Source organism: Magnolia sinica, chromosome 4 (assembly GCF_029962835.1).
Source record: "Magnolia sinica isolate HGM2019 chromosome 4, MsV1, whole genome shotgun sequence".
Taxonomy (NCBI): Eukaryota; Viridiplantae; Streptophyta; class Magnoliopsida; order Magnoliales; family Magnoliaceae; genus Magnolia; species Magnolia sinica.
In genome coordinates, this window is record NC_080576.1 from 29,216,608 (window position 1) to 29,232,158 (window position 15,551).

General features: G+C 39.5%; 1 protein-coding gene and 1 pseudogene across 1 annotated transcript in view; both read left to right on the plus strand.

The window, feature by feature from the left end:
- The window catches only part of LOC131242923 (nicotinamidase 2-like), a 48,380-nt gene extending 38,196 nt beyond the window's left edge, over positions 1–10,184 (plus strand). Inside the window, exon 2 of the transcript XR_009169766.1 lies at positions 10,166–10,184. The gene's annotated coding sequence lies outside the window, so the exon portion shown is untranslated. The remainder of the gene's footprint in view (positions 1–10,165) is intronic.
- Positions 7,174–10,103, plus strand: LOC131244103 (nicotinamidase 2-like; annotated as a pseudogene).
- Positions 10,185–15,551: the final 5,367 nt, after the last annotated feature.

A 15,551-nucleotide genomic window follows, 5' to 3' on the forward strand; every position in this document is an offset into this window, starting at 1 on the left:
ATCCAAAGTAGGGGCAATTTTGTCCCAATATATATATATATATATATATATAACTTGTCAGGGCCATCATAGGTTATTTATTTATTTATTTATTTTAAGTCTCACTTTTTGGGGCATTTAGCAATACCACAAGACTACTTTGGTCAAAATTCTTTGTCTAAATATCAGATTTGTTATTTTACTGGATGTCTAAAAATAAAATTTATCCAACAGCCTCATTTCTAGAATAAGTGGCCACAAGTTAGAGGATAAGTTTGTTCAAGCAATCTAATTTTTAGATTGTGACGCGGCGAAATGGATTTTTTTTAAAAAATAATTTGAACTTTCATTTAAACCCAAAGTCCAAAGCAAAATCATTAGAAACCAACAAAGCAACATTCATTTCCACAATTTAATCCATTTAATTTGAGCTGATAAATGTCACATGTGCAATGCTAAATGATTGAGAATCATATTGTCATACACTGCGTGAGGCAACAAATAACTCCTATAATGCCACCAGGATTGTTGCTTTGCATGGTAGAAAATGACTAGGTGGGCCGGGAAAAAATCGGCACATGGAAAATGATCTCATTATAATATACATTATGGAGTGATGTGCAAATCAAGTTTGCCATATATGGGACCAAACACAGATGATTTGTCTAAAAAATCACTGATATCAGAAAGTATAGTCTTTTCCGTCTAATTTATAGGCCATTAAAGTGACAGTAGAAAATAAAAATGGTCAATGATCAAACGTATCATGTATTTTATATTTACTACATATAACGCAAGCAGTTGTGGACAATTTAAGCTTCTAGTCATCAGAGTAGTGAACTTTGAGATTTGGGGCTTAAGTGATTTGTTGTAATTATTGTGAATTATAGAAGTAATTCACTCATCAATGCGATATTACCCTTTGTATTTCATCTCTTCCAAACAATAAAAATAGGTTATAATTGCCTATTCACCACTATTTACAATGGTAAATAGGAAAACAAACATGCCCTTAACATATCTTATTAGAGGTATGAAAAATCATCCCATGGAACTAAACCTTTCCAAGCCAATATTCTGTAGGTCCAATACGACGTATGCGTTATATATATATCTGTCTGTTCATTTTACCTCATTATTTTATAGTCTGAGCTTAAAATTGAAGTAGATCTAAAATTCAAGTGGACCACACCATAGGAAAAGGGAAATTGCACGTCTACCATTGAAGGCTTATTGAGAGCTATGGGAGTTTTGGATATATTGCACTTTTGAGCTCATGCCCTATAATAATGATGTTATAAGAATGGACAACGTGGATTTAACACATACATCAAAGTGGAGCCCACACAGTTTTGAGACGTAACCATGGACCGTTTCATTTTTTCGGATCATAACTCACAGGATTTAGAAGGGCTAACAAACATATATAAGGATATTCATATTATTAACAAAATTTGCATGCTCAGTAATCCACTACTTAAGTGTTCCTTGCCCTTAAGATTACTCATAGAAAATTGGTCAAACATGCATCTTATGCGTCATGCAATCCAAACCGTCTATTACATGCAAATATGGGTGAATAAAATTACTAACAATGGATGTTTAGGACTATCCAATTGCTATGTTTCTCCAAAATTATGAAAGAAAAGTTGAGTAGGCATAATGGACAGTTAAAACACATGAAGTAAATTCAACTGGCTACATGGATCATTTCTCTCTATTTAAGAGAGTTGTACAAAAAGGATACACTAAAAACATGTGTTAAGTAAAGTTAATCTAACAAAATGGTGGAACCCATCGTCGCTAAGTCACAATCCCAAAATCAGACTGGTTAACCTCTAATATGTGGACACTTAATTATTAAAAGAGCTATTGGATATTTTTATTTTCAACAATCCATCCCATGGTGTCCCCCTCCAATTTGATGGTTAGATTATCAAATAAGCCTAATTTTTAGTCCATCATATCCAACTCCAAACCACAATTTTTGGCAATTAAATTTGAATTATATGCCGCACATGTAATTTTTAAGTTCCCACGTATCATCCATCACCGATCAGCCAGAGTATCAAACTTTTCTCATAAATGAGGAGTTATTTGATACTCTAGCTGTGCATGAAGCACGATACAGAGGCACCTAGAAATGGTACAAACGGCACATAGACACTCGTTATATCAGAATATAAAAATTAGATTATTTTACCAATTCTAACTTCTGATTGTTGCACACTTGTTGTTTTAATCAGGCCACCTAAAAAATTTCAATTCTAACTATCCAGTAAATGTCAAGAAATCTACTAGTCTGGTAACCAAATAAGAGCAAATTTACGGATCATAATACATTACTCAAGGTACTGATAGTTTGGACAGTTAAATTTGAATTATTTGTATTCCACATAAGAAACTTTTGAGTAATTCCTAATTGTCTGTGTATCATCCATCAAATTGTGCCAGAGTATCAAAGCTTTCATCATATTATTTAAATACATTATACACATGAATTGGACACAAACGCTCTCGAATCGAACATTTCACCCCCTGCATTTTTTTAGAGCTATGGTCCTCTGATTCTCCATTAATGGCAAAATCCACTCATTCTTACCAGAAATAAGTTTCTGAAATTTTCGAGGTCTTCGACCAGTCGAGGGACAGGTTCGACCAGTCGAAGGTTACGCAGTGGTGCACGGTTTCTGCGCGGACTGCGTAAATTTGAGGCAGTTTCAGGGAGGTGCGGAGGTGGAGTTTCCTAAACTATAAATAGGAGTCCCTAGGGCCATTCTAATGGATGCTAAAGTTTCCTAAAGGTATTCCAAGGGTTTCTAAAAGGGTTTTAGAGTTTCTAAAGGGTGTAACAAGGGTGAGATTCGAGGTTGTTTGAATTGGGTAAGTTCACTCTCTTTGTAATTTTTATTTTTATAGTGAAGATCTGTCGCTTTGTGCCGTGATTTTTTTCCGCAAGGGTTTTTCCACTTAAAATTTTTGTATTCTCTTGTGATTGCTTGGTGCTCTTGGATTGCTATCTTAGATCCATATCTGTGTGATTCCGCAGACCAAATCCCAACAAGTGGTATCAGAGAAATCGTTGGGGCACAGATCTAAATCTTAGGGATAAGCAATAATGGTAAGCACTAGGTATGATATTGAGAAGTACTTAAAAATAATAATAACTTTGAGTTATGTAAGATCAAGATGATCAGTTCCTTAATCAAGCATGGTGAAGATGGTGCTTTTGAGGAGCAAAAGTCTGCTATGACTGATGATGATTGGAATACTCTTGATAAAAAGACATTATTCTCGATCCGTTTATGTCTCACGGATGAGGTTCTCCACAATGTCATGAGGGAGAAAATTGCGGCTAAGTTATGGGCAAAGTTAGAGGATGTCTATGCGAAAAAATTCTTTGAAAATTGTCTAGATTTAAAGCATCAGCAGTATAACTTGAAGATAACAGAGGGTGGAGATCTGGAGGCTCACATCAGTAACTTTAATAAATTGGTTTACAAATTGCTGGATATGGAGAAAGTGATGAAGGATGAGGAACAAGCATGTATGTTGTTGAATTCTCTTCTAGCATCGTATGTGTAACGTCTCGAAAAAATTCGTACAAAGACCTGAATACCACCTCAAGCAGAAATCACTAAGGACCGAATCCTTTAAAAATTAGACGAAAATTAATTAAGTACTAAACTGAATTGATCAGCGAATTAGCTCGAATCACTTTCTATACGAACTGCATACCCAAAACCATTAGAATCGCTAACTCTACATTACCTAAAAACCTAGGATCAATCTCAAAATCCAGTTGCTCTCGGGAGCACATTGAAACTCCATATCAGACCTGGACCGCGCGTCGAAAGTTCAATTAACGCGAAACTATACAGTTATGACCGCCTTACTGGGCTTGACAACCATCTCGGGAATCAAGTCCAAAGAGTATCCAGAAATGCACAACTTAAGCCCAGAGCAAAGTGTATGAGAAACGTAAATATCTTTAGAAAATATACTCAAACTTAAGTGGATTGGGCCGTTCGCTTGCAGGCCAAATTTAAGGCTTCAGACCGTCAGATTTTGACCTAACTACACCCTTGGATCAGGAAAAATTTTCTACACATGTCAGTGTACTTGTGGCCCAGATCGAGTGACGATGACCGTTAAATTGAAATTGGTCCTCCGTGGTCGATCTACAAACCCGATCAGACCGAAATCTTAACCTATCGTAGATCCATTGTCAGGAAACTTTCTCCAGACTGTATGCAAGAAATGGACCTCCAGATGAGCTCCGTTGGCTCAAAACAGACGACTTTTCGCTATAACGTAAGTATACCATGGCCCTGGGGCCATTGACATCAGTTTTAAGCCTATATAAGACCCTTAACCCACCCCTCTCTCATTCCATACAAATTTCCTAACCCTAGGAGAGAGAAGAGAGAAAAGAGAAGGAGAAAGTGAGGAGAAGAGAGTGTGTGAGAGATAGTTGTTAGGATTTGTTCCCACCGCTCCACATACCGAATCATCCTACCTGTGTCGCTATACCGGGGATTTTGACTCCACTTTTGGGTAAGGAATCCTAACCCTAATATGTTTTAGGGATTCAAATAGAGGAATTAGTGAAATAGTTAACCTATTTCATTAATTTAGGCAGCCGTTGTGCCGTAGACAAAGGCGTAGTATTCGAACTGAGTTTAATACGAGTTTATCGACGGAAGGTGCGGACTATAAATATTTAGGTTATGGTTTTCAAGGCTTTCAATGTTAGTTAATGATTTATAACTGACTTGATTGCTATCACATGTGCTTAGATGCGATGTTTCCCATGTATTACACATATATATGAACTATGTTGTATATAGTGCATTTCATGTGTTTGTTGAAATGTTTGAATGAAAATGGAATTGTGATTTGTGCTTGCCATGATTATTGATTGAGAATATATGATTGTTGGATGTGTGACAACTCTTTTGTGAAAGGATTTGCTATAATATAGGTTATAACTAATTTATTACATGTATGTTGATATGTGTAGTCTAAGTGTTTGATAAAATGCCTGAATGAGAAATTTTTTGTTAAAATGTATTTAATGAGGGTGTTAAGATATTATTCTCAATTACCTTATATATAGTTACAGTTTCCTTCATGTAACCTATCTTACTACTGCGTGCTTTATGGATGAAATGCCTATATATGACAATATGTGTACTATGTGTTTGTTAAAATGCTCAAATGAGATTTATACTAAAATTGGTTGTCACATGCTGTTTGACTATCACACATGAATGCCTATTGTGTTTGAATATGATCGGGACTACTGTGTAGTCCAGGCAATCAGTAATGATTCTCGAATTAGTGGACGAGATCGTTTTGCCGCACAAGACACGTTCGATGAATCTGAATCGTACGCTATTTGTCAACAGTGATTAGGCCATGTGGAGTGCTTATGCACTCCATTTCGACTAATTCAACATGCGCTCGTACCAGTTGAGCTTATTAAGTAACCCGATTGACCTAATGTATGTTCACCATGTATGGATGTTACTGTTTGAATCTAAGGTATCACTTACCATTGAAAAACCTGTTTAACCTTGGTACCACGATCCACTAAGACTCATGAGCCGGGCATGGTGGTATGGGACACCGTGCTCGAGCTGTCGGCCTACGCTAGGGTGACGAGCCTCCCCTTAGTGTTCAGTGACCAAACCAAACTCGTGAGCCGAATACAGTGGAATGGGACACTGTATTCGAGTTGTCGGCCTACGCTAAGGTGACGAGCCTTTTCCGTAGTGACCTCGAGTATAAAATATGCCTACGATCGGGTGACGAGCCCCTTGTAGTGACCTCGAGTGTGAATTAAGCCTACGCTGAGGTGACGAGCCTCCCGTAGCGACATATAGTGTAAACTAGCGAACTTGCATATCGTATGTGATTAATTAGGATTGACAACCCTAGATGGATCATTGTTTGGGTAAATGATATAAAGAGAGGTACCTTAGCTTCCCGAATCTGCTGTATGAATAGGTCTAATTAAGAACTTGGCTAACACGACCATGCACCGCATTGCATGTGCCTTTGGCATGGGTGTTGAGCACAGTGGGAGTTTAGCATGCGTGACCGTGAGATGATGTTCTAGAGGGAGAGCAGGCGAGGGCATGCATCATTAATACATATCATCCTTGTATTAACTAGAGTACTTAGGAATGCTTGTTGTACTGCTTTATCATTACTACTTGATTGAATTGATAACATGTTAACCTTTGCCTTATAGCTCCACTGAGTTGATCACTCACTCCTACTCTGGGATGGTGTTTTAAAACACCAACCAGACTCTGTTGTAGTTTCAGATGACGGCGAGGCTTATGAGTTGGAGCCGACCTTTTATGACGATGAGGAGTTTTCCTACCTGCAACTCTCTGACGAGTCTATGTAGACCTGGAGTTGCGTCACCAGGGCTACAGGGATATGGATTAGATGACATTATACTTTATCATTTTATATATTTTGGAACTATACATGTAATTATTCAGCCTGGTAACATGATCATACTCTGGGGTTTATATCCACTTACACGCTTTATATATCTATCACAGTCTTCCGCTTACTTAATTTAATCGCCTCTGGAGTATGATATGTTGATTTGGTCTAATTACACTCATGTTTTATGCACAAATATGGACAACATTTAATCATCATTATCTATGTTGTATAAGTGATGCGTTAGAACTTGGGAGTTGGGCATCTACTCAACCCTTAATTTTCAGGGCGTTACAGTATGAGTCATTTAAGGACACAATGTGCACCATGAATAAAACTCTGAGTGTCGACACCATTATCTCAGCCCTTCAAGGGAAGGCCATGAGAAAGTTTAACGACGACATGGTGACGTCTTCTGATGCACTATTTACGAGGGACAGAAATTCTAAACAAAGTACAAGATCTTCAAGTTTTAGATCCAAATCCAAGGGCTAGGGTAAAGGAAAGGTAAAGTGCTTAAACTGTGGGATGGAAAGATATATTAAGAAGGATTGTGCAAATCTTAAATCTAAGAGAGAAGAATCTAAGGCTTCATATAGGGAGGCCAACACTGTTACGTTAGATGGATCAAGTGGATGTGATGGTGATGTTTTATCTGTGTCTACGATTAGACTGCCATACGATGATCGTAGGGGTGAGTGGATTCTAGACACAGGGGCATCTTTTCACATGACTCCTCATCATAGTTGGTTCGCCAACTACAAAGAGTACGGTGGTGGACAGGTGTTTATGGGCAATGACATTGCATGTAATATTATGGCTGTTAGTACGGTGCGCATCAAGATGCTTGATGGGGTGGAACGTACCTTGATTGATGTCAGGCACGTTCCTAATTTGAAGGAGAATCGGATTTCTCTTGGTGTACTTGAGGCAATGGGCTGCAAGTACACATGTATTGATGGTTCTCTTAAAGTATTTAAGGGGGCACGGGTAGTCATGAAAGCGCAATAACTCAGTAATCTTTATAGGTTGATCGGTAGCACTTCAAAAGGTGGAGCTGCAGTGGCTGTAGCCAATTCTACTTCTGCACGTGTGTAGCATGCTGGGCATGGAGACATGAGCGGGCATGACAAGAAGGATGTGACGCGCGGACAGGGATACAAATCAGGTGGAGCAACCACTTGTGAGAAGAATCACATAGCATAATCGCAGGATATCGTTGAGGTACATAGTAGACTCCAATATCGCATATCCTCTCGTTACAGTCGAGGGGGATTCGTATATTATTCAGATGGCTCTAGGTGAGCCTGGTGCTAAGAAGTGGAAGGTGATTATGAACGATGTGATGGACTCGTTATACCAGATTGTCTCATGGGAGCTGGTGGAGCTTCCAGTGGGTCGGAAAGTGGTTGGATGCAGGTGGATCTTCAAAAGGATATATCATGGATACAAAGCGAGGCTGGTAGCGGAGGGTTATGCTCAGAGAGAAGTGATCAACTTCTCAGAGATATTAGCGTTGACGGGATAGCAGGTGTCTATTAGATTCGTATTGGCGCTGGTTGCCCAATGCGATCTTAAGCTGAAAGGATGGATGAGGAGACTGCGCTTCTATATGGGAAGTTGGAAGAGAGGTTCTTCATAAAGCAACCAGAGCGGTTCAAAGTTAAAGGGGCTGAGAAAAAAAGTTTGCAGGAGGTCGTTGCACGACCTGTCGCCTAGGCAGTGGTATAAATTTTGATTCCTTCATGGTGAGTCAGGAATTATTTGTTGATGACATGTAGATCGTCAATCATGATTTGTCTAAAATCAATGTACTAAAAACTTGGTTAAGTGGGACATTCAGGATGAAGGATCGGCGGGCTGCAAAGAAGGTTCTCGGCATTGATATTCATTGAGACTAGAAGAGGAACAAGTTTTGGTAATCACAGGTAAAATACCTTGTGTAGGTTTTGATTAAGAATGTGATGGACCAGGCAAAGCTGGTGAGTATTCCCTACGCAGCTCAATTCAAGTTTTCCTCAGGACATGTCCCAAAACAGATGAGGAAAAGCAGGATATGTCTCATGAGCCTTATTCGAATACGGTTGACAGTGCATGTTATGGTCTGTATTAGACCAGTTATTTCACAAGCAATCGGTATTGTGAGCAAATACCCCGCCAAGCAACATTGGATGGCGGTGAGATGATTACTTCGATATATTCGATATAAGAAGACTACGTCTTTACTTTTGGGAAAATAGGGACAAAATTGGTTGGGTATGTGGATTCAAATTACGCAGGCAATGTAGATTTCAGGAAGTCGACTTCAGGTTATTCGTTTGTATTAGCGGGTAGAGCAATTAGTTGGATGTCTATATTATCCGACCGGTGATTGAGGAAGAAGGCGTAACACTAGAGAAGATTCACACCAGCATGAATCCGGAAGACATGATCACTAAGGTCGTTCCTGTAAAGAAGTTTAAGTTCTGTGCAACTTCTCTGGGCTTGAAGATGGCGTAAAAGGAGGATGAAGTATGCACGAGAAGCTATGATGTGGTGTAGAGATAAAGAAGAGGTTAAAAAGCTACACGTTTGAAGATTGAAGACATGGTAGAGATTGTTGTTAAAAAGGATGTCTTAAATATGAAAAGTTCTGGAAAAAGTTTGACTTGAAGTCCATCAACAATATTTCTGAAATTTCTGAGGTCTGTGACTAGTCAAAAGTTACGCAGATGGTGCGCGAATTCTGTGCGGACTGCATAAATTTAAGGCGGTTTTAGAGAGGTGCGTAAGTGGACTTTTCTAAACTATAAATAAGAGTCCCTAGGGCCATTCTAATGGATGCTAAGGTTTCCTAAAGATATTTTAAGGGTTTCTAAAAGGGTTTTAGAGTTTTCAAAGAGTGTAGCAAGAGTGAGATTCGAGGTTGTTCGAATCGGGTAAGTCCTCTCTCTTTGTAATTTCTATTTTCATAGTGAAGATTTGTTGTTTTGTGCCATGGTTTTTTTCCCTCAAGGGTTTTTCCACGTTAAATCTTTGTGTTCTCTTGTGATTGCTTGGTGCTCTTGGATTGCTATCCTAGATCTATATCTGTGTGATTCCGCTGACCAAATCCCAACAAAACCTTCGCTCTCCTGATCATCAACATGTAGAATTACTTCTCCTCCATCGCAACCCCCATCCTTCCTGCCATCAAGAACACCATCCAATTTTGTCGGACCACTAAAATTCCTGTGCTCTTTACCTGCCAGGCCCACCGATCCCCCCACAGACTACGACATACTGGATGAGTGGTGGAACAACGATCTCATCCTTGACAAGACCACCGAATCGGAGCTCATGTAGGAGCTCGGGTGGCGGAGCACTGAAACGGTGGTGCAGAAGAGCACGTATAGTGGATTCTAAGGGACGAATCTGGAGGCGATCTTGAAGGAGAGAGGGATTGAGGAGGTGATAATTATGGGCATTATGACGAATCTATGCTATGAGACTATGATGAGGGATGCTTTCGTGAGAGGTTTTAGGGTTTTCTTCTCGATGGATGCGACGACGAATTCAACGAAGGAGCTGCACAAGGCGAGCTTGATGAACTTGGCTTATGGATTCACTTATTCAGTGGATTGCAAGAGCCTGAGAAAGGGTTTTGGGTTGGAGGAAGAGGAGATGTAGCGTTCTCGCACATGTTTTGAGTCCACTGGAAATCGGTTCGTTGTGCATCAGATTGGAATGGTGGTGGGTTCACCTGACGAGCGGCTTGGATCTAGCGGGTGGGCATGTTGGTTTTTTCATTTTCTTATTTTCTTTTGTTTATAAATAATCTTGTGTCTCTTTTTTTCTATGGTATTGATTGTGGAGAAATGATTTTTATGGTCCATTTGAATATATGGACAATCCAGATCTGAATCATACTGAGTGGCCGGTTCTAACCATTTGATCAGTATTCCTGATAAATGGATTGTTGTGATTTTCTAGAAAATGGGTCCGGTTGTCCATTTGCCATTCATTTACTTGGATTGATTTTGATCCTAATGAATCACTTGCATGATGAATGGTGTGTCGGGGCATTGCATGATTTCGGGCCTGTTTAATTTTTGGAAACACATGTAAATGCCTTCGAAATTAGTAATAATTTCTCCTCCACATGTTTGAAAATGTAGGTGCATTTCTATTTTGAAACCAAGTCAAAAAAGACTAAATTTTTAGGCCCCACCATGATATATACGATCCATCCATCAGTTTTAATGTAACATTTTGAGGGATGAGCCAAAAAATGAGCTTGATCCAACACTCAAGTGGGCCACACTAAAGCTTTGTATCAGCTTCATTTTTTTTAGTCAAGCCTTAAATTCACTGGCATAACAGATGGATGGTGTGGATAAGACACCCACATCACTATGGGCTCCACATATATTTGGGGTGTCCTCGGTTTTAGAGCTCACAAAGTAAGTATCAAATCAAGAATTGATAACAATGACAATGCCTAATTACCCAGTGAAATAATTAGTATTTACCAAAGGTTTGGAAAATCAAACACACCCATGGGACCGTGGGTCCACCAAGGTGGGTGGGACACTAACCGTGGGGCTCAGGTGATGTATGTGCCTTAAATTTACCCCTTCCAACAAAAAATCATGATTGGATCACCACACCATTAAAAGCTTCATGAATTGGGCTGAAATGTTTATTTGCCATCCAACCTGTTGATAAGGTCACAAACACCAAGTCAAAGAGACCACACAAATATCATCTTGATCTAAAGCTTTTGTGGCCCACAAGAAGTAATGGTCAAGAACCACTGTTTTGTGTGCTGTGGTCTATTTAAGAATTGGAACTACTTCATTTTCTGGGGCTCCCACCCACCTAGGTGGATCTGGGTCACACCTAATCTGCTCCCTGTGAGATGCAGCTTTGGTGCCTATGTATTGTTCATATATTGTATTATATCTAAAATCTCAAATGGACAAAACTGTAGGGATTTGGTCTACGGAATCACACAGACATGGATTTAGGATAACAATCCAGGCACCAAGCAATCACAAAAAAACACAAAGATTTAATGTGGAAAAACCCTTACGGGAAAAAAACACAGCACAAAACGACAAATCTTCACTATGAAAATAGAAATTGCAAAGAGAGAGGACTTACCCGATTCGAACGACCTCAAATCTCACCCTTGTTATATCCTTTGGAAACTCTAAAATCCTTTTATAAACCCTTAGAATACCTTTAGGAAACCTTAACATCCATTAGAATAGACCTAGGGACTCTTATTTATAGTTTAGGAAACTCCACTTATGCACCTCTCTAAAACTGCCTCAAATTTATGTAGTCCGCGTAGAATCCGTGTACCATTTGTGTAACCTTTGATTGATCGAGCCTGTCCTCGACTGGTTGAAGACCTCGAAAATTTCAAAAACATTATTGCTGGACTTTGAGTCGAACTTGCTTCGACTAGTCGAACTTTTTTCAGAACTTTTCAGATTTAAGACATCCTTTTTAACAACAATCTCCACCATATCTTCAATCTTTAAACGTGTAGCTTTTTACCTCTCTTATCTCTGCACCACATCATAGCTTCTCGTGCACACTCTGTCCTCCTTTTACATCATCGCAAAGCCAAGAGAAGTTACACAGAACTTGAACTTCTTTACGGGAACGACCTTGGTGATTATGTCTTCCGAATTCACGCTGGTGTGAATCTTCTCACAGTGTTACACCTCATTCCTCAAGCACTTGTCGGATAACATTGACATCCAACTAATTGCTCTACCTGCTAGTACAAACGAGTAACCTAAAGTCGACTTCTTGGAATCCACACTGCCTGCTTAATCTGAATCCACATACTCAACCAACTTTGTCCCGTCTTCCCAAAAGTAAAGACGTAGTCTTCTTACATCGAATGTATCAAAGTAACCATCTTATTGCCATCCAATGTTTTTTACTAGGGTATTTGCTTACAACACTGATTGCCTGTGAAATAACTGGTCTAATATAGACTATGGCATGCACTGCCAACCGCATTCGAATAAGACTCATGAGACATATCTTAATTTTTCTCATCTGTTTTGGGACATGTCCTGAGAAAAACTTGAATTAAGCCGCATAGGGAACGCTCACCGACTTTGCCTGGTCCATCACATTCTTGATCAATACCTACACAAGGTATTCTACCCATGATTACCAAAACCTGCTCCTCTTCTAGTCTCTATGAATATTAATACCGAGAATCTTCTTTGCAGCCCCCGATCCTTTATCCTAAATGTTTCACTTAACTGAATCTTTAGTACATTGATTTCAGACAAGTCATGATTGGTGATCTACATGTCATCAACAAACAATACCTGACACACCATGACAGAATCAAAACTTATACCACTGCCTAGACGACAGGTCGTGCAACGATATCCTGTAAACTTTTTTTCTCAGCCCCTTTAACTTTGAACCGCTCTGGTTGCTTCATGAAGAACCTCTCTTCCAATTTCCCATATAGAAGTGCAGTCTCCTCATCCATCCTTTCAGCTTAAGATCGCATTGGACAACCAGCGCCAATACGGATCTAATAGACACCTGTTATCCCGCTGACGCTAATATCTCTGAGAAGTCGATCACTTCTCTCTGAGCATAACTCTTCGCTACCAGCCTCACTTTGTATCTATGTTGTATCCCCTTGAAGATCCACCTGCATCTGACTACTTTTCGGCCCACTGGAAGCTCCACTAGCTCCCATGTGTCGATCTGGTATAACGAGTCCATCACATCGCTCATAGTCGCTTTTCACTTCTCAGCACCGGGCTCGCCTAGAGCCATTTGAATAGTAGACGGATTCCTCTCGCCTGTAATGAGACCATATGTGATATTGGAGTCGTCCATGTATCTCGTCGATATCATGCGATTATGCTGTATGATTCTTCTCACAGGTCACTTCTCCACCTGCTCCGTATCTCTGTCCATGCGTCGCATCCTTCCTTCCCTGCTGGCTCATGTGGCCATGCCCAACATGCCACGCACGTGCAGAGGTGGAATCTACTATAACCATTACAGCTCTACCTTTTGAAGTGCTATTGATCAACCTGTAAACATTATTGAGTCGTTGTGTTTTTATAATCACCCGTGCCCCCTTAAATACTTTAAGAACACCATCAATACCTTTGTACTTGCAGCCTATTGCCTCAAGTACACCAAGAGAAATCAAATTCTCCTTCAAATCAGGAACGTGCCTGACACTAATCAAGGTACGTTCCACCCCATCAAACATCTTGATGCGCATCGTACCAACTGCCACAATATTACAGGCAATGTCATTACCCATAAACACCTGTCCACCATCGTAATTCCTATAGCCGGCGAACCAACTCTGATGAGGAGTCATGTGAAAGGATGCTCCTGTTTCTAGAATCCACTGGCACTTACAATCATCGTATGATCATCTGACTGTAGACACAGACAAAACATCACCATCACACCCACTTGATCCATCTGACGTGGCAGCGTTGGCCTCCCTGTAACCTTAGCATCCATTAGAATGACCCTAAGGACTCTTATTTATAGTTTAGGAAACTCCACTTACGCATCTCTCTAAAACCGCTTTAAATTTATGCATCCATTAGAATGGCCCTAAGGGCTCTTATTTATAGTTTTGGAAACTCCACTTATGCACCTCTCTGAAACCGCCTCAAATTTATGCAGTCTGCGTAGAATCCGCGGATCATCTGCGTAACCCTGGACTGGTCGAGCCTGTTCCTCGACTGGTCAAAGACCTTGGAAATTTCAGAAACATTGTTGATGGACTTTGAGTCGAACTTGCTTTGACTAGTCAAACTTTTTCCAGAACTTTTCATATTTAAGACATCTTTTTTAACAATAAAAACCATTGGAAGTAGGGGTGATTGAACGCCCACCATAAAAAACTTCCTGGGGTTCAACTTCTTAGGGTACACCTTAATATATATTTAAGGTAATGACCTGCATGAGAGGACTACATAAATATTAGCTCCTTGATTAGAACAGAAGGATGGAAGGACTACACAAATATTAGCTCCTTGATTAGAACACAAGGATGAAATTAAAGGCCTACACAAATATCAGCTTCATTCAAAAGCCCATCAAAAGTTTTTAACAATGAATTATGTAGATTTGGATTTGCTACATTTTTAGGTTCATACCCTAAAATATTTTGGTGAGGATTTAAGAGACATATATCAAGGTGGGCTCCACAATTAGGGGGTGAGTAAGGTTGAGGGGTAAAGGAGTAGGGTGGAATGGCAAATTGCAAACTAACTTATGGCCAAAGGAATGCATACTGATCTATAGCTCAAGTGGTAGATTGAGTGAAGATAACATCATTCCAATACTAAGGTCTTAGTATCGATTCTCAGGCACAACTAACTTGAAACGATGTTATCTTCACTCATACTACCACTTGAACTATGGAACATTTGATATGTTATCTTCGCTCATACTACCACTTGAACTATGGAACATTTGATTTATTAATTTATTATATTTATTGAATATAAAATTACTTATAAGATGATTCCAAAATCACCAAGTCCTCTTTACTTTCGGAAAAATGATCATATTTCGACAAACAAGTGTTGTGACCCATTCCACATTCATGTGAGCTACATCTCACAAGCAATTTCATTACTGTTTGATGCATGAATATGTGAATGGAATGGAGCTTCACTCTATATTAAACCTCTATATTAAATGATATTTTTCCTGTATAGAAGACCATAGGGCATCCGTCCAAATTCCAATGGATTCTTATCCAAATCTGTCACGTCTTCCAGATTGTTATCTCTTGGGAGAAGGTAAAATCTCTCCGTCTCAACTGAATGGTCAGATTTGTCCACTAGAGATAAGGTTTTGCATCTCGTCCATCCAAATCGATACAATTAACGTTCTTCCAATACCGTGAGAGTAATTGAATGGTATTATTTCTAATTGTACCGACCTTGCTAATCCAACTATCTGTACCTGGACCTGCTTAATGGACCGGATTAATTTTCAACTGAGAAAATCCAAACGTTGGGACCCACCTGATGGATGTCTTGAACATGATGTACCTGCCAGCTACGTTGGCACATATGGTAGCACATATATGCGATCTACCTTTAAAAAAATTA